The sequence below is a fragment of the Euleptes europaea genome, chromosome 1 (assembly GCF_029931775.1).
Source record: "Euleptes europaea isolate rEulEur1 chromosome 1, rEulEur1.hap1, whole genome shotgun sequence".
Lineage (NCBI taxonomy): Eukaryota > Metazoa > Chordata > Lepidosauria > Squamata > Sphaerodactylidae > Euleptes > Euleptes europaea.
Genome location: NC_079312.1, coordinates 89,428,326 through 89,447,828, shown reverse-complemented (window position 1 = coordinate 89,447,828; position 19,503 = coordinate 89,428,326).

Here is a 19,503-nt window from a genome sequence, read left to right as displayed (position 1 = left end):
TTTACATGCCGACTTTCTCTACCGTTTAAGGGAGACTCAAACCAGCTTACAATCACCTTCCCTTCCCCACAACAGACACCCTGTGAGGTAGGTGAGGTTGAGAGCTCTAACAGAGCTGCAACTTGCCCAAGGTCACCCAGCTGGCTTCGTGTGTAGGAATGGGGAAACAAATCCAGTTCACCAGATTAGCCTCCGCCGCTCATGCGGAGGAATGGGGAATCAAACCCTGTTCTCCAGATCAGACTCCACCACTCCAAAGCCCCACTCTTAACCACTTCACCACACTGGTTGCCACTAAACAGATAATATATCCCTCCAAACACAGAGCTTTTTATTATTGCCCGAGTGCTGGGTCACATCTAGCAGGCCACGGCCACCCTAGCTGGTGCCTTCTTTTCCTCCTCAGCTCCCAAATTTCACCCCATCCTTTGCACTGGTTACAGCACAAACGAGACGCTGAGCCTATGCAAACCATGCGGGGCAGCTCTTTGCTCCACCAGCCTGATTTTTACAGTGCTCCTGTGAGTAGGGGAGTGGGGAGGAAACAGGGTTACTACCCCCAGGTGGGGCGTGGAGTTCTCCAAGAATTACAACTGTTCTCCAGCGTCCATTCCAGTAGCACCTAAGACACCAACAAGATTTTCAGGAGTTTAAGCTTTCCAGAGAGGGGCCGTGGCTCAGTGGCAGAGCATCTGCTTGGCATGCAGAATTCAATCCCCGGGTTCAATCCCCGGCATCTCCAGTTAAAGGTACTAGGCAAGTAGGTGGGGGTTACCGCACTTGTATTCCCAGCGATGTATTAAGAGTTTGAAAATGTTATAAAAAATACTGTTCGCACTTTCTATGTATTCCCACCGAGGTATTAAGAGTTTGAAAACGTTATAAAAAAATACTGTTCGCACTTTGTTTGGCCCCTTTAGCTGTGAAGACGTCTTCCAACCATTTATAAGCCGTGGTATCCAAAAACCCTTTTAAAGCGATGTTTTTTATAACATTTTCAAACTCTTAATACATCGCTGGGAATACAAAGTGCGGGAACCCCCGGTGACGTGAAAGACCTCTGCCTGAGACCCTGGAGAGCAGCTGCCGGTCTGAGCAGACCATACCGACTTGGACGGACCAAGGGTCTGATTCAGTGCAAGGCAGCTTCACGTGTTCAGAGTCAAAGCTCCCCTCCTCTACAATTTATTTTTAGATGGAAGTGGGAGAGGGGGAAGTGTTTTTATTGTTAAATTAGTGATATTATTGGTTCTTGTAGGTTATCCGGGCTGTGTGACCGTGGTCTTGGTATTTTCTTTCCTGACGTTTCCCCCGCAGCTGTGGCAGGCATCTTCAGAGGAGTAACACTGAAGGACAGTGTCTCTCAGTGTCAAGTGTGTAGGAAGAGTAATATATAGTCAGAAAGGGGTTGGGTTTGAGCTGAATCATTGTCCTGCAAATGATAATTGTCCTGCAATGTCTCTTCCTACACACTTGACATTGAGAGACACTGTCCTTCAGTGTTCCTCCTCTGAAGATGCCTGCTGCCACAGCTGCTGGCAAAACGTCAGGAAAGAAAATACCAAGACCTACAAGAACCAATGAACTCTGACCGTGAAAGCCTTCGACAATATTTTAGTGATATTACTTGTGTTTTTTTTTATTATTACTATTAATTTTAGTATTGGATATTGTTTCTATGTTTATATGTTAAATGAAGAAAATAATAATAATAAAAAAAGCTCCCCTCCTCAATTACCAACTGATCTCCAGACTACAGAGGCAAGCTCCCCAACACGAAACGGCAGCTTTGAAGGACAGACTCTCTATGGCATCACCCCCCTCCACAGCTTCCTGCCCTCCCCGGGCACCGAGCCTCTAAAAATCCCCCAAGCCACCCTGACCAGGGTGCGTGGGGACACCGACGACGCTGCTCTCTCCCCCGCACCGGAGTTCCCGCAGCGCCCCCCACACACGGAAGAGGGCCAGAAGCCAGCCGACTGGGGACAGCCGGGGCTCCGGACAAAGGGCCTCCCTCGCCCGCCTTCCCACAAGAGCCGGGAGAAGGAACGGGCCCTTCCCCAGGCCTCCGAGACTTACAGTCAACGGCTCTCCTCCCTCCGCGCGCAGACAGACAAACAAACAAACAAACACGCACAATGGCGGCTTCGTTTCTTCCCCCTCCCGCGAGCGGCTGTCGGAAGCAGCGTGCTTACGTCACCCGGGCGCGCGGCGGCTGGGAGGCGACGGCACGGGAGCGGAAGTTCCCCCAAGGGGAACGACACCGCCCGAAGGAGGGATGCCGGCTTCCCCCGGCGCACCGCCAGACCAGGCAGGCTGGGAGTCAGATGGCGAGCGAGGGCCCCCGAGTTCAAGCTGGAGAGCTGTCAGGCGCAGCGAGCTTCAGCTCCCCGTCTCAACCGATCTCCATTCGTGTCGATTCATCACAGTCAGTCTGGTGACTTGCACATCTGGCGGCTGGAGCGCACGCAGGTTGTTCAGGACGGCAACGTTGGGAACGTTAATCGAGGTCACGCTACAATCCCCAAGATTAGTAGAAAGGGGCCAGAGTCCAGGAGCACCTTAAAGACTAACCAGAATATTTTCTGGTAGGGTGTGAGCTTTCGTGAGCCGCAGCTCTCTAAATGCAAACATATTTTCTGGTAGGGTATGAGCTTTCGTGAGCCGCAGCTCACTTCTTCAGATACAGCTAGAATGTGAATCCATCTGTCTTTAAGTAGAGGAGAGTGAATTCAGACAAGCGTTAGTATGCAAATGTTAACAGTATGTACATGTGAATAGCAGGCGTGATGGGATGAGGTGTGGTATGCAGAAGAGTCCGTGATGTCCAGGGGAGAGATGGGTGCGGAGAAATCAGCATTGGTCCCCAAGATAGTTTGTAACGTGTAACCTTGCTGGTGGATGCCCCTTCCCGCTCAGGGAGAATGTCCTACTGGTGTAAACCTGTGATTCTTCTACTGTGATGCACTCAGCAATTCCCCGATGACTCTCATCTACACCCGGGAGTGTCAGTTATCGGGGCTGCAGGATGAAAAAGAAGCAGCCTAGGCTGGGAACAGCTTGGGTCTTCTCAGGAAGAGAGAGAGAGAGACTGGATTGCAAAATGGGAAATATACAGAGAAGACACGTATTGGGCCAAATCTGTGGAACATAAACCACCACCACTAGGAAACATAAAGGTTTCAAAGCCGCAGCTGACCATGTGAGCTGTCAAGATCTCTCACTATCGAATTCGTTGGACAGAACAAAAAATCAAGATGGTCATTCTCTGAATGGTGATGCAGCTTAAATTTCTGAATCAGTAGAAAAACGGATTGAGAAAGTTTTGAGGAATGTATGACAAAGCAATTTTGCTACTTTTAAATAGAAAAACAATCGTTTTAAATAGAAAACAAAAACAAAGGGCAAGAAGAATAGAAGACAACGCTATCAATTCTGCCAGATGTTTGAATCAATTAGATAAGGCATGTCAAAATCTCTAAATGCCACATTGTTTGTTCCCTTTCTTTGTCTCTGTAAATAATCTGGGCATAGTTTTAGCATTAGAGCAGGGGTCCCCAAACATGATGCCTTCTGACATTTTTCTGGTTCTGCCAAGTGTTTTTAGGAAGTGGGTGGGGCCAGGTAGGGCTTTTGCCCTGCAAGGCTTCTGATTGACTATTGAAAATTTGATTGACTGTGCAGATTTTTAAAAACTTTGGTTTGGCGGTGGCTACCACCACAGCACAGGGATCTGCACTGTGTTACTGATGTTAAGCTGTGGCAATCATTTTGTGGCTGGCTCCACCTCCTGCAGCAGCGATTTTGTTGCTGCTGCACCCACCATGCGGTGGCAAAATTCCAAATGTGCCCACAGGCACAAAAAGGTTGGGGACCCCTGCATTAGAGGATGGAGAGTTATATATTACACACATTACCAAACAAGGAAAGACTTCATTTCATAACTTACTGCACTACTCCCAGAAGCAGGAAGTGGGAACTTGCAGTGCAGTTCTATGAAAAGTTACTGCAGTCTAAGCCCAATTATTTCAGTATTCTTGGATTGGAGTAACTCTGTATAGCACTCCATTGTTGATCACTTTTCCTGGCTTGTTGACCTATTCAAATCAGTCTTTATTTCTGTTGTTGTGACTTTGTTAGGTTGAAAGGGAATTTTTCGAGCTGTGCCCGAGTCCTAAAGAAGTTATCACTTTAAGTGCTTACTCTGCAGCTAATAAATAGCCAAGAGGGAAAGATCATATTTGAAAACTTTGTATATAACTCATAAAGTCAAGCCAACTTTCTTACAACTCCAACCAATAGATTAATCTTTAGGAATGCTGGCAGATAGATCAACGGGAATATCTAAAGGTAAGAAAGTAACACACACACACACCCAGTGGATAACAGAAGCCACAAAACCAAGTCATTGTATTTAGGCTTTGTAAATTAACCCCTCCCCCCCCCAAAAAAAACCCAGCCTAAAGAGGGTTAAATATGTTTCAGGAGGAACAAAGCTGATAGACAGTGCTATCTATGGCATTGTATCCTAAATCAAAGTCGTTTTTGGTCAACAGGCAATACCCAAATAGTGTCTCTCTTCTTAGGGAGGACACTGTCAGATAAAAGGAAAAGAGTGAAAGAAAAATGGTCCAACCAGGGGGAGGGATTTGGGCAGAGGAATTCCTAGAATGCTTATACCCTTGGACAATTGATATACCCTTGCATTATTGATCCTTGAAGCCCCTCAGCCTGTCACTATATCTGATTATTCGTACAGGGCAAGATGGTTTGACACGTATAAGGCCACATGGGGACCTTTGGGATCCTAAACTGAATGCAAAGGCAGCATGCAAATGTTTTAAATAAACAGATACAATCACATGTTCTTATGGGTCTTCTCCCAGTATGGTCCTAAGAAGGTGGTTTATTGAGACACCTGTGGTTTAGCTGTGTCAAGAAGGATGGGTAAGCAATAGAGGTTCATTGTGGTAGCTTGTGGAAGCCTTTGACTGGATAGCAGCTGCCCATTTTAAAAAACCCTACATTTATTCACCAACCTCTTTAAACTCAAGGTGGACCTGTGAGAACTAAGGCATGCCTTAGATTAGACTCCATGTTGTAGTATAGAATTAAGAGGTAGCAAAAAATGGCAGGTATTATGTATGCATGGGTGATACACGAGACCGGAGACAAGTTCCAACAACAACCACTTTATTAACAACCTAGAACTGAGCTGTCAATGCACAATGAACTGCTTATATGCCAATTCCAACCACCCAGAGCCATGCCCCCAAGTCCGTGATTGGGTGGTTAGAGTTCTTAGTCCAATAAGAAGTAAGGGTGAAGGAGCCTGGGGAAAGTAGCAGGTTCAATATGAGTCTTCCTTTCCTGCTGCATACATTACAGCAGGACTGAGAGAAAAACAGAATTAAAGAAACTGAAGTGGAAATTCATTTTGAAGAAAATGAAGGTTTGGAAAGAAGTCGTTTGGGCAGTTGGGGAGAACAATCATTTTGATAGATTAATATGTAACGAGAAAAAAATGTCTTCAGTGCCTGTAATCTCTGGCCAGCATTGAACAAAGGGCAGAGACAGAAGGGAGGAAGCAGGGCCATACCTGATTCTATGATGCTAGCCAGAATCGAATATAGCAGCCTCCAGAAGATCCTCAAAAGGTAAAGCTTCACCCAGAGATGGGTGTTCAGATCATTAATCTAGTACTCCCAAATCTTGTGGGCCTTTTGCCACAACAGTCACAGTTGTCATGTTAAGATCTGTGCCCTTACATTCCATTTTCTGCCTTTGCCTGGGTTTGGATTTGACTCTAGAAATGTCCTTTCCTTAAATTTCACCTTATTTGGGCACACAGAGTGCTCTGTATTACTCTTTCCTGTTTCTAAAAGTGCATTCCTAAAGAGAGTTTCTCCAGTCTAAGCCCATTGAAATGAATGGGCTTAGACTGGAGTAACTCTCCTTAGGAATGCACTGTAAATCACCCCACACACACAATTCTGCTGTATAATAGGAGCCAGAATCCTATTCCAAGACAATTTTTTGTCGTTTTATGAGCAGCAGAGTTCTTGCTAGCACATGGCACATAACCCTACCTTTACTTGTTGGATTTATTTGCTGCCAAACCATCTGGACCCATTTTATAGGTACTGGACTTTCTACTGGATCGAAAGATCAGTTGTTAACTCTCTCCCCCTCTTGCATTTCCTCTGTCACTCCCTTTTGTTTGAGTTAGGCCTTTGGTGCTTGGAATCAGTCTTTCATTAATCCAGATAGCTACTTCCCCCTACTTCTGATGTGCTCTATGATTCCTCCTTAATAACCGGTTTCTAATTTTTGTTTCTATCTGAGTTTTTAGTATTCTTTCCAAGTTTGTGGTGACTCTTCATTGCCTAGTCACAGATGCTTAGTACTGGTTGAGTCATTGTTCTTAGTTAAGATGCGTGTTAAAAATCTAAGTCATCAGCTTCATAGACAAGTAAGGGGCTATAGACAGTAGGGACTATTACACCGGACTATTTTAATGCAGGTTTCAAACAAAAAGTGGATCATATCCACCCTGACCATATGTCCAGGGTACCCATGTCCCTCACCATACACAGTAACGTAAAGCATGATGGTCATGACTTCCCTTTATTGTTTGACCCTGGCACCTGGGAGAGCTGCTCTGAAAGTGGAGGTTGTGCTTAGCTATCACGACTAATAGCTGTTCATATACCTATTATCCCTGAACTTGTCTGATCTGTTTTTAAGGCTGTCTAACGCAGTAACCATCAGCATATCTTGTGGCAGTGAATTCTAAATTAACTGAAGAAGAAACATTTACAGCTTTTCTTTGGGAGGCTATCTGAATTTGTTTTTCCTTGTGTCTGTGGGCCAGAATTCACAATACAATACAACACAATACAAATTCAACACAAATGGAGTCACAAGTACACGACTTGATTTGCACTCAGACATACATCAGGGGAACTCACCTTAAACAGTGCTGGAAGGGAGCATTGTGGGGGAAGAAGCAGCTTCTGGTTTCCTTCCTGTGTTATCTCTGTGGAAATGCCGGGATGGGGACTTTTCACTCATTCTCTGGCTCTATGTGGCTATCATAGATTTCCAGCACAACACCGGCCCTAGAGTTGCCAGGTCCCCCCGGGCCACCAGCAGGGATGGGGAGTAGGGTTGCCAGATCCTGCTTGGGAAACTCCTGAAGATTTGGGGACATAGCCCAAGAAGGACAGGGACCTCAGTGAGGGTACAATGCCATAGAGTCCAAAGAATCCCCTCTCCAGGGGAACTGATCTCTGTTGACTGGAGATGAGATGTAATTCCAGGGGATCCTTGGTCCCACCTGGAGGCTGGCACCCCTAGCTAGCCCTGACACAGTATGGTTTGTTTTGCAACCAGATCCCAGGTAAGTGTACTTAGCACTAGTAAGTTTTCACTTACAAACCCACCGTGGACATAGAATTGCAGTCTTTCTTGATACAGGATTTTACAACTTTGTTAATTGGTACTAAATTTTGAATTTCTTAAAGTTTTGGATGTACTTTTGTCACCAAATTCTAACTGTGAAAATGAGCTTTCTGGTTGTAAGGAAAATATATTTTGCCATTAAAAGTACAGCAGTTTTGATTTTGTGAAGTGACTTACTTGCTACAATATTGTATTCACTCCAGTACTACTGAACATATTTAGTATGTGACAAACAGTTGTATTTTTTCTCATGAGGGAAGATACACACCCTATCTGATTAGTAACAAGTGTTATCTGGCTTTTCTTGTGAAAAGAAATCTGCAACCTATTTTGTAACCAAACCTAAAGTCTTGTAAGATTTCTATCTTTTAAAAAATCTAATCAGGTATTTTTATTCACAGGCTAGGGATAGGGTAGAATAATTATTGCTGTCCATCCTGTGCCCTTGATGTGAATATGAACTGTGATACAAATCCCTTTCAGAAAAAGATTTTATAGATTGTAGTGAAATGTATTAATAATGCTTTGCTACTTTATTTCTAAGGCTTCGGTATTCAGTGGCATTACAGTAACATGAGGCCACAAACTGGGATTTTTTTCCTTGTTGCATTCTCTTAATTAGACCCTAGTTTTTATTAAAACGAGAAATTAATGGAAACGTTACTGTAGTTTTCAATAGCAATTACTTATTTTCTTTCTGTTCAGCAGGTGGCAATAGTGGTACAGCCATAAGGTGCTGACGTTGTGCGCAAGGGAGGCTATTATGAGGCTATTTTTCCTAGTCACAAAGGAAGTGTGCAGTTAATGTGACTAAAATTTCCCTCTTGCCAATGGTAATTCTTGAAAGGACTGTTACCTAGAGACATAAAAAGCCGAGTTTTGTACAATTCTTTACAGAACTAAAGGAAAATATAGCAGCCTTCTTGTCAGAAAAGCTGGAGACAAGTTTTGTACATTATATACAAAGAACTGAGTGCCAGAATGGGAGGTAATTTCACTTAATTCCCCTCCCCATTGCCGCTCCAGTACTGCGGAGTTCATGCAGGCAACATTGCTCTCAGAGAGAATGTTCAAAACAAGCACCAGGCTGCTGAGAAAAGATGGGAAAGGCCTCTATTAACTCCCTTTGTGAGCTTTTCTGAGAGTTCTAACCCAATCAGTCTAATATTTTTGTACGGCCGACGGAAGTCAATTAACAATCTTGACAAATCAGGCGAACAAGTTTTCAGTTAAACCAGGTTGCCCTATGTTAATGGGCAATACAACCTGATGCTTATACCATATGAATACATTTACAATAAAAACAATCCTTTAAGATATTGTCTTGCTTGCCCTATCTGTTCTTTCTCAAGGTTATAGCCTAGCTCTAGTATTCATGTAAAAAACCTTCTGAAAAAGGACTGGGCATATGTATGGAAAAAGCTGAAAGTCTGGATCAACCACATGTCATTATTTTTTAAAATTTTACATTCACATTACAAAATTTAGAAACCATAGACAGTTCAGGCAAACTGTTAAAACACAGTATAAATTAGGCTTATCATACAAATTGTGTACACAGGGAAATTAGCTTGTACATGACTGACAAAGAGTTTCATAACAATCTCACCACAGCTGTATAAAAATGGGTACAATATGAATGCTGAAAACATGAACATAGTAAAGGATTTTTTTAAATCACCAACAGCTATTTTTTATGACCATGCTACTTGGCAGTATTAATGAAAGGTAAGCATTAACATTTTGTAGGAATATGTACAATCACAAAATCATGACATACTTTTTTCAAGTACCCTAGTGTTTGGTCTGCCAATGCAGCCAAAATATTAGGGATATTTTGAGAACTTTAAATAGCAAAGATGCATTAGCAGTCATACATGGATTCCAGTTTGACCTGGAAATGCAACTTTAAAAAAAAAACACAAAAAACCCACAAGAGTCATGGTGGAAAAAATACCTGTTAATAATTTTCAGTATTTGCACATTCAGAAAACAGCTAAGGTATCAGAACTGTATAACTTCATCAATGCTGGTTTTTAAACAGGTCTATTGCAACATGTTTCCTACTTTTGTAAGCAATATTTTAGAGATATTAAACCATCATAATGGCTGTTATCCAAAGAACTATCAAACTAGTTCCACATGTCAATGTCAATTCAGATGTTTTTGTTTATTTTAACAGCAGCCTTCCATGCCCCATAATAAACCATTCTGAAACTGAAACGCACATCTGTGATATGACAGGAATCTGTATTGAACAGTGCGGGGAAAAATAATCAGGAATCCATCTAGGCAATCACAATATCTTAAGTATATCTAAAGTAGCTCATTGGGTCCTAGCCAAGATAAATTTTGGAATGTACTAAGTTCTGGCCTAAGGAACAATTTATTCAGTCAACAGAATAATGTGAGAATTGTTTTATTGATACCATATCAGTCTACAGAGTATGGGAGTTCATGTTAGAATGCTCTCTAGTAAAATAATAAAAACCCTGCACATTGACAAATATCATGCAAAGGAGAAGGCTAGACTGAACATTTCTCCCTGGCATTCTAGTCTTGTATATTCAAGTCCATGTGGAGGAGCATACAAACATGTAATTCCCACCCCCACCCCCAATATCATCAAGGCCTTGATTTTATGGATCTTGGAGCCACCCCAAGTATTTAGGAGTCAGATTGCTCTATAACAAATACAATAAATCAGTAATTAGCATAGCCCTATGCTAATCTTTGTATGTTAAGTGACTTGCCATAAATAAATACTACTACACAATAGACTATACTAAACTATAAAATAATATTTGCTGCAATGTTATTGTGTTACAAATGGACATTGTGATTTGTCTCTGAAACTTATAAAAAATCTGCTTCGTAGCACAATGGGGCAGCATCGTTTGAACTGGCTTTCACTCATGTGCATGGAAAATGACATCCTGAAGACCTTTGACTTCAAGCCAATAATAAAGCAATTCTCTGAAAAGAAATGCCGCAAATGCTTGTTATAATAAGAAGTTCGTAGTAATTTCATACTCTAATCTGTGTGGCTTACTGAGTATTATTGTGTTTTTCAAGCCTTGTGTATTGTTCAAATGTTTATCATGTTGATTAGTTGCTGCTGTACAGCATGTTTTTAATGTTTTAACACCAGTTTTGTTGAAGTGCCAATAAAATAAATATATGTTTAATATTATTGACCATTTACTTTTTATTCCTGTGAGTGGTTGTCTTAGGGGCCCCAGCACACTGGTTTGCCCAGGGGCCCATAAAGCTGTTGAGATGGCCCTGCCCCCAAGCCATCAGCCCACAGAGAGTTTTCCCAGTGGTCAAAGTGGCCAATCTGCTCACTTTGCCTGATACCGTGGAAGAGGCCGGGCTACCCCTCTCACCTCTCCATCAATTTTTCTGAAACTTTTGGGTAAAAGGGCTTTCCCTTAGACCCTCAGAGAGAAAAGAGGGGTTCCAGGGGGCAGACAGGGATGATAGAGTGGCCCTGGAAAGGGCCCCACCACAGCCCCCCCCCCATGGAGGAAGTCATCTGGACCAGTCTGCCAGGGACTGCAGCAGCTATGCAACTCACACAAGGAAGATGACTGCACAACTCCCCCAGGCTGTATGGGGCAGCAGTTGCTGAACAACTTGTCTAGGCCAATCATCTCATCCCCCACCCCCCAATTTGGGTTAGCTGGGCCTGGAGGGTTCCTCAGAGGCCAATCCACCCTGGCTTTAAATGTGAAATTTTAGGAATCAGTCCCAAGCAGGCCTATTTGAAAGTCAGTTCCATTTTAGTCAATGGGACTTGCTCCCAGGAAAGTGTTCTTAGGATTGCAGTCTGAATAACTCACCAATTCTCTCTGGGGCTGTGTTGTTGCCTGAGTAATAGTAAAATGGTGTTGGATACCACCCCAGGCGCTCTTCAGCAGGAGTACAGGCCATTCTTCGTCCCACTCAAGACTCCTAGCAGCCTGGCAATTTGGGCTGAGATTCCCCTCATCCCACCCCCGGTTAGTCCCTCTTTGGGTGCGACAGTTCTCAGTTTGTTGGCTGTAACAGGGGGAGCTGGCCGGTGACCAGGGAGATCAGACACAGACAGGAGAGAGGACTGGAGTTTCAGGTACCCCATGGTGACAAGGAGGCTGAAGATGGTTACTTATTCCCAGTTCGTTCCCTATTCACATTTCCTAGTTCCTGAATGTTTTTGAGGACAATTCAAAAGCTCTGCACCCCAAAATATGGATTGGACCACCACATATCATACACCCCCACATTCAGAGGACTGTGCCCTCCACGATGTCGCATGCTGAGTTCTGGTCCAAAGTCTAGTTCTTGTGCCAGCTGCTCCCAAGGGGGTGACCCAGGACAGATGCACATACAGACACTGGGGCTCAGCTGCACCCCAAAATAATCTTTGGACCACCCCAAATGACACATCCCCACACTCCAGAGACTGTCCCCTCCAAGAAGACATACAGCGGTGCCCGGTCCAAACACTGGTTCTGGCACCACTGACTTCTTTTTGGGTCCCCTTCCGAAACCTGTATTGCAAATAGGTTTTGAATAAGGAACTGGAGCTCTGCACCCCAAAATATGGATTGGACCACCACATATCATACACCCCACATTCAGGGGACTGTGCCCTCCACGATGGCGCATGCTGAGTTCTGGTTCAAAGTCCGGTTCTTGTGCCAGCTGCTCCCAAGGGGGGTGACCCAGGACAGGTCATTACACCTAGATTTGTTGAAACCTGGTATATTCTAAAGTGGTACAATTCTGGAAAAAACTTCTCATTTGATTTTGATGCACATATAAACTGGCCCCAAACAGCTTACACTGCAGACATATACTTTAGAAAGACACGAATCTCTGCAGCAGCTACATTATATTTTCGTACACAGTCTTTATACAGCAATTTTACTTCTGTTTGTGAAGTCTTTACCCTCAGGAAAGTTAGTAATGGCACATTTATAAGAATAATGGCTGGGATCCAACAGTCCTGTAAGCAAGCAGAAAGTGCTTCCGTGCGCACATGGGAAAGGTGCTGAAGCTAGGTTTTCCTTTCCAACTGAAGTCCCTTGTATTCTATCAAATGGCAGAGCTCTCAGCCTTCAGCAGTAGCTTTTTGGAATGCACAAGGGAATGTGGTGGAATGGTGAGGGCAGAAAATCACTTGTGCACAAGCAGAACACTACACATGGCCCTTTAATTTCCATCTGCAATATATTTTCTGTGAATGTAAATTTTAATAATGATCAATTCAGATCTTATATTTTTCAAGTGCATGTTCACTCCTGGCTGGGCACTCAGGAAAACATATTATGCTTTATGTATGCTACATTATTTTTCTATGTACTGTATAATGCAAGTTGGCTCACAGGGGAAGCAAGATGCGTTGAACATATTCATAACCAGCCTTTCAAAAATACCATAATATATACATCATTCAAGGGAAAAATTCAATGACTAGCCAGTGTAGCATATGTCTTTACGCGTTAATAAATTAAAAATTGCTAGAAATGTATACATCTAGAACAGGGGTGGGGAACATCAGGCCCGGGGGCCGTTTAAGACCCGTGAAATCATTTGGTCTGGCCCTTCGTGGTCCTGGCAGATCTCTAGCTCAGAAGGATCTAAGACTGGCGATCCGCCCCCTCCCACAGACAGGAATAGCCTCTATTCAAGGCAAATGTGAGTTTGTTATGCTGAGAAAAGGAACCTTTTTCCTCCTTGCAGAAGAGTCCTTAGCTATGGAGTTGCTAGGACTGCCCAAGAAACCATTAATCCTTTCCCACCCGGGCCATGGTGAAACATATTCCCTTTGTATTACAAGAGGGCTGGGGGTGGAAGTGGCGACCATGGAGGGGTTAAGGGGGGCAGAGCCAGAATGTGCAAGCGGGGGGGGGAGTTCTTAGCCAGTGTGTCCTCATTTCATCCCTGCAGGCGGAGGTAGCAGGAGCCGGCTGTAGAATCTGGCTCCGACCATGTGGAGCAGGAGCAACTCCAGCGTGTGGCTGGACGGCTATGCCCAGCTGGTGCAATAGACCATCCTGTGCTACCAGGTGGGTGAGTGCACCACCGGTTGGATGCCTGCCTGCTTGCCCACTCCGGGGGGGACATTTGGGGCAGCTGCCTGCTTGGGGCTTGGTCAGCTAATTTTTAAGTTGATAATTTTGTATGGCCCGCGAATGATGTTATAAATATCCAAATGGCCCTTGGCGGAAAAAAGGTTCCCCACCCCTGATCTAGAATGAGACAATGCTCACACTTTTTGCAAAACTCTTTTTCCATCCAAATCCTTAGCACATTTAGTTGGAAATTGATCTAATTTCATCGGAAAAAGTACAGTCTAAATGAGAAGGCTTGTCACCAGGGTCTAAAATCCTGCTCTGAACTTCCAGCTGGGAAAAACCGATACTGAATGTTCTTGGTCTTAAAAAAGGTGGTTGTGGCCATTACATTTGCTACCCGCTGAAAATAAACATCTTTTCAGGTGGTAGTTTCCAAATTCTGAGCACATAGCTAAGTGTAAGGGGGAAGGCCAGTGTATGACTATGGATGGAAATAGACAAACTGCACAAGGCTCGTTGCTAGCAGTTGTTGGTCAAACTGCCCAAGAAAAGGAACAGGCAACAGTTCATCCCACATTGAGAATCATACACTTCTTCCAATTAAACATAATTGGAAACCACTGTTTTCATTTAGCAGACCTTTATGAGATACAGTGCACAAATTCAAGTTACAATAAAAAGTGTGAGTTCTGTACAGTAGTTCATTGAAATTTCCTAATGGAGACCCAACATATAGTACATGCCGCATAAAAGTGCATTTTTGAACATTATAGCCAAAGACATTTTTGGACTTGTCTTATTGTCTTGCTACTGTTTTTAAAAGTAGGAATTGCTAAGGCTCTCTTTTTATTTAATGGCTTGACTGGCTTTTTAAAACCAATTATTAATAGGAGCACCAAACAGACTTATGATATTCGTAAACATCTTAAAGGTAATTACTTTCAGTGCTGTCATAGTTCATGAGTGCTCCAGACTACTAGTACAACAACTACTACTACTACTAGTAGTAGTAGTAGAAGAAGAGGAGTTGGTTTTTACATGCCGACTTTCTCTACCACAAGGAAGAATCAAACCGGCTTACAATCACCCTCCCTTCCCCTCCCCACAACAGACACCCTGGGAGGTAGGTGGAGCTGAGAGAGCGTGACTGGCCCAAGGTTGCCCAGCTGGCTTCATGTGTAGGAGTAGTTGGGCGAACAAATCCAGTTCACCAGATTAGCAACCGCTGCTCATGTGGAGGAGTGGGGAATCAACCCTGGTTCTTCAGATCAGAGTCCACTGCTCCAAACAACCACTCTTAATCACTACACCACACTAGCAGAATTCTAATGTGATGCAGATTTTTAAATTTATTTTCTCCTGGTCCAGCTGCTATTAACCTTCATGTATAAAGGGTAATGTCCTGGCCAATGTGGCCCAGGCTAGCCTGATATTGTCAGATATTGGAAGCTAAGCAGGGTCAGCCCTAGATAGTACTTGGAATGGAGCTTACCAAGGAAGTCCAGGATTACTATACAGAGGCAGGGAATGGCAAACCGTCTCTGAATGTCTCTTTCCTCGAAAAACCTATGGGGTCGTCATAAGTCAGCAGCAACTTGATGGCACTTTCCACCACCATTAAATGAAATATAGACTTTTATTCAGACTCCAGAGACTAATCTTTCATAGCTAGGGTTGCTAAGTCCCTTTTTGCCACCAGCGGGAGTTTTTTAGGGCGGAGCCTGAGGAGGGCGGGGTTTGGTGAGGGGAGGGACTTTAATGCCATAGAGTCCAATTGCCAAAGTGGCCATTTTCTCCAGGTGAACTGATCTCTATCGGCTGGAGCTCAGTTGTAATAGCAGGAGATCTCCAGTTAGTACCTGGAGGTTGGCAACCCTATCCATAGCAATACATGCGAATTGTACCTGCCAGTGTAGGTTCTCCTTAATTGCCACACTAAACAGTGCCCCCTGGAATGGTTTCAAGTCAGGAAAATGGCACAGGGAGAAGGCCTTCTCTACATGTGCCACAGCTGTGATCTGAATTGGGAGCTACATGTGCTGGAACTGAGGAGAACCTACAACTCACATGTGACTGTTACATTGAACATACAGCATAGGGACCTTAAATACAACCTGTGAACTCCATAATGTGTAAGAAGACCCTCAGACAACCAGGTCACCAAAAAACCCCACCAGATTTCTTCAAACAACAGACTGTTTAGGTAGCAATCCATAGCTGAGGTCGCACACTTAAGTGTTGTATGCATTGGCTCTTAATTCCTAATACATTTTGGTTGAAGGAAACTGATTTGTTACAGAAAGGTGTTGCTTCCCCAAACAACCAAAACTGGTACAATTTTGTGTCCACAAAAACTGGGATCCAAGGTTGTATTTTGTCCCCAAAAGGATGCATCTCTGTATGTGAAGGCAGGCTCTGCCCCAACTTGTCAGATAATGCAAAATCACTCATCACTATAATGATTCTTACTAGTATAACAGTGTTTTTAATGACTGCAGTTCTGATCGAAAGCACAGTGAAAGTATTAATTGGCACTTTGCTGGGCTTTGTATCACTCTCCTGAATTTTAAATGAATTCTAAGCTAGGTAATTAATGGTATTAACCCTTCATTCTTCTTTTTACAGTGATACTAAAATTGCTGCTAACAAATTCACTTTGCCTCTTTCTTTTAAATAAATATTAATTACTGAGCAGGTTGCCTCAAATTGTGATGACTTTACGTTTACAGCCTTGAGCAAGACAATGTTCCTGTTTTAAACAAGGCATTCAATAGATTGGCAATTCAAAATATAATGTAATATGGATATAATGAGGGATTGGACTACTTTTTGGTTGCTGCAGAGGATGATGATGCTTTCTCAAGCAACGACTATTTCAAAATAAAAAAATATATGCAACGTTTAGATTACTTGTCAAGTGTAACTGAAATACTGAAAGTCCTGCTTGGCACATTACTAATGCATGTAAAGTTTATAACTTCATGGTGTGACACACTAATTACCTTCCCCCTCCCAAGATTCTGTGAATAAACTGAATCACTGTTCTATATAAACTAGACACAGTTGTATACCTAAATCCAATAAGCAAGAGCCACATGCATAATAGACTTTTTCATCCAGATCTATGTATAATTATGTGGATGCATATCAGATGTGCATTTACATTCACTGTGCATCAAGATAACATCTAGAGTCTACGTTGTTACTGAAGATGTGCATTTCCAATGCACTGCAATGTTGATAGGAATGCACATTCTGTCACATGCAAATTTCTCGCAGCGCATCTGGATCAGAGCCATCCCAAACAAGAGTTATGCCCTTTTGGAGCCAGCATGGTGTAGTGGTTAAGAGCAATGGACTCTAATCTGGAGAATCGTGTTTGATTCCCCACTCCTACACAAGAAGCCTGCTGGGCGACCTTGGGCCAGTCACAGTTCTCTCAGAATTCACTCATCCCCACCTAACTCACAAGATGCCTGTTTTGGGGGGTGGGAGGGAAGGCGATTGTAAGCCTCTTGGAGACTCCTTACAGTAGAGAAAAAGCGGGTTATAAAAACCAACTCTTCTTCTTCTAAATCCATAGAAGTCAATGGGCTTGGAAGGGTGTAATTCTGCTTTGGATGGCATTGTAAGTCCACTTCGTAATTAAATAGCTGGGTCTATTTTGAAACTACGGCTACTGCTGCTATGATGATTGCTTTCAGCTGATTTGCAATATAGTCTATATTCACCCCTATGTGCTGCTCACAGAAGAATTTATGTTAATACTTGCTGAAAGGATTTGTATAATATATTCATATTATATTTCTGGAGCAGACATTTGCTTTGTTCCTCACACATAGCATCTGCAAAAGTAGTTGTCACAAATGCAAATCTGTTGGAAAATAATAGAATTTGAAATCTGCAGAGGTTGTCAGCTAGCTGCTGAGAGGTTAGGTCAGCCTTTGCATGCTTTAATACACATCAGGATGTGGTGCTTTTAGCTATTTCTTTCTTTCAGATAGGAAAACATTTCTTTATCTGCTATTGTTGGATATTCTAGAAAATCTAGGTATATGCATTGTTTTCTAAGGTAGCCATTCTGGTATTCCATTTTCCAGGTAACTGGGAAAGGGACACATTCACCAAAGTAGCTCAGGTGCCTGGCTACTTTGAGCTGCTTCAGTTAATGTGCACAGGTGGTAAGTGTGGCTGCAACATTCATGTTGCCAAATGACAATCCTATTTCTGTGCAAGAGAACACTATTACCACTTTTCTGCTTTTGTTACTCGAGGCTTTGTCCATTCATGCACAATCCTTGGAGAGCTGGAGGGCCGGATCTAGGGAGAGCGAGGGGAGGCAGCTGCCCCGGGTGCCAGGCAGAGAGGGGACGGCGACAGACGGCTCAAAGGCTGTGGCTGCTCACCTGACTCCTGCACATGCTGCACCCTTCTGAACAGGTTATGCCCTCTCCTCGGCCAGGGCGGGATCAACAGGAAGGAGGCAGGGTGGCAGTAGCACTGCTGCTCAGAGGAGAGCCGAGGGCGAGGCAGTTGAGCGGCAACCTGGCCAGCCCCAGCTCCCAGCTCAGCACACCAGGGCAGGGGGACAGGCACAGAGGCACAGGATGCTGGTTTCCCAGGTGACTGCCCTTGGCAGGACACATCCCAGTCCTTCCCCCTCCCCTGGCTGCTCCCTCCCAGCTGGAGGAAAGTTTCTTTAGCTTCTGGAGGTAAAGAGCTGCAGGGGAGACACTGGAGCTAGGAGGGAGGAAGTGGTCCCACCCACCTGTCTGTGCCCCCCATCTCACCTGAGCTGCCTCTGTAGTCTGGAGGTAAGCTGTAATACTGGAGAATCCCCAGGTCCCATGTGGAGGCTGGCATCCCTACTGCTGCCCCCCCTTAAGGTCATGGAGGAGTGGGACTGGGGAAGCCAGGTGGGGACAGAGGCCCTCCTGCCCCAGACTGAGCGGTGAGCAGAGTGGGGTGGACAGCCTCTGGGCAAGTCTTGGTATGGAAGGAAGCAAGTGGCAGTGGCTCTGTGGTGGAAAGGACTGGGCAAGCGATGCGTGGATGGACCGGAGAGGGACTTCCTCCCAAACTCTGAGAGTTTCTTCCTACCTCCCCAGCTCTATGGCGGCCCCAACAGAACCTCCTGGGAACCAGATGTGCAGGTATTCCCCTTGGAGAACGGAGTTGGGATGAAAAGGAGGCAGGGCAGGAGTTCTTGGATGTACATACTCTGTTTTTGTTATTGGATAATCCCCTCTGTGAGGAATGGTGAGGGGCAAATGAATGCTGGAGGTTTTGATTGGTGGCTTGCCCCATTAAGCCCCTCCCCTTCTAGAGTGGAGACACTTTCTCTTCCTCTGTAGTGAGAGAAGGTTGCTAAGCAGCAGACAGGCTTGGACATACTTTCAAGCAGGATATGGACTTGGGGTTTTTATTTTAGTTTTTCAGGGCTTCTTTTTGGTGAGTGTATGAGAAGAATCAAAGAATTAACAGCTGCCATACAAGGAAATGTTAAAGAATTAGGGTTGCCAACTTCCATGTGAGGCCTGGGGTCCGGCCCTGGAGAACTCATCACGGTCATCCTATTAGTGGGCAGAGACAAGAACAGATTGTTCGGGGGTTCTGTTTGCCCAGTCAAAATCTGAACCAAGGATGTTTGAATTATTGGTTTATGTAATTTATACATAATCAACGGTGTAAGTAAATTAGTTAATCACACAAAAATATGTTCAATCTAGGTGCTGATTGCAGTATTTAGACTTTTTTTCAGGACTGAGCAAGGAGTGGTGTACAGTGTGAATAAATTAAGAAAAGGAATATATTTTCAAAGAAGAAAACATCAGGAATGTCTGAGATGGCAAATACGCACACCTATATATGTATCTCTACAACTGTGACAGGCCCCCACACTACAGCCAGCTAAATAGGGGAGAGGCGGGGCAGCCCCATGTCGTGCAGTCATGCAATGGATGGTGCAACATCA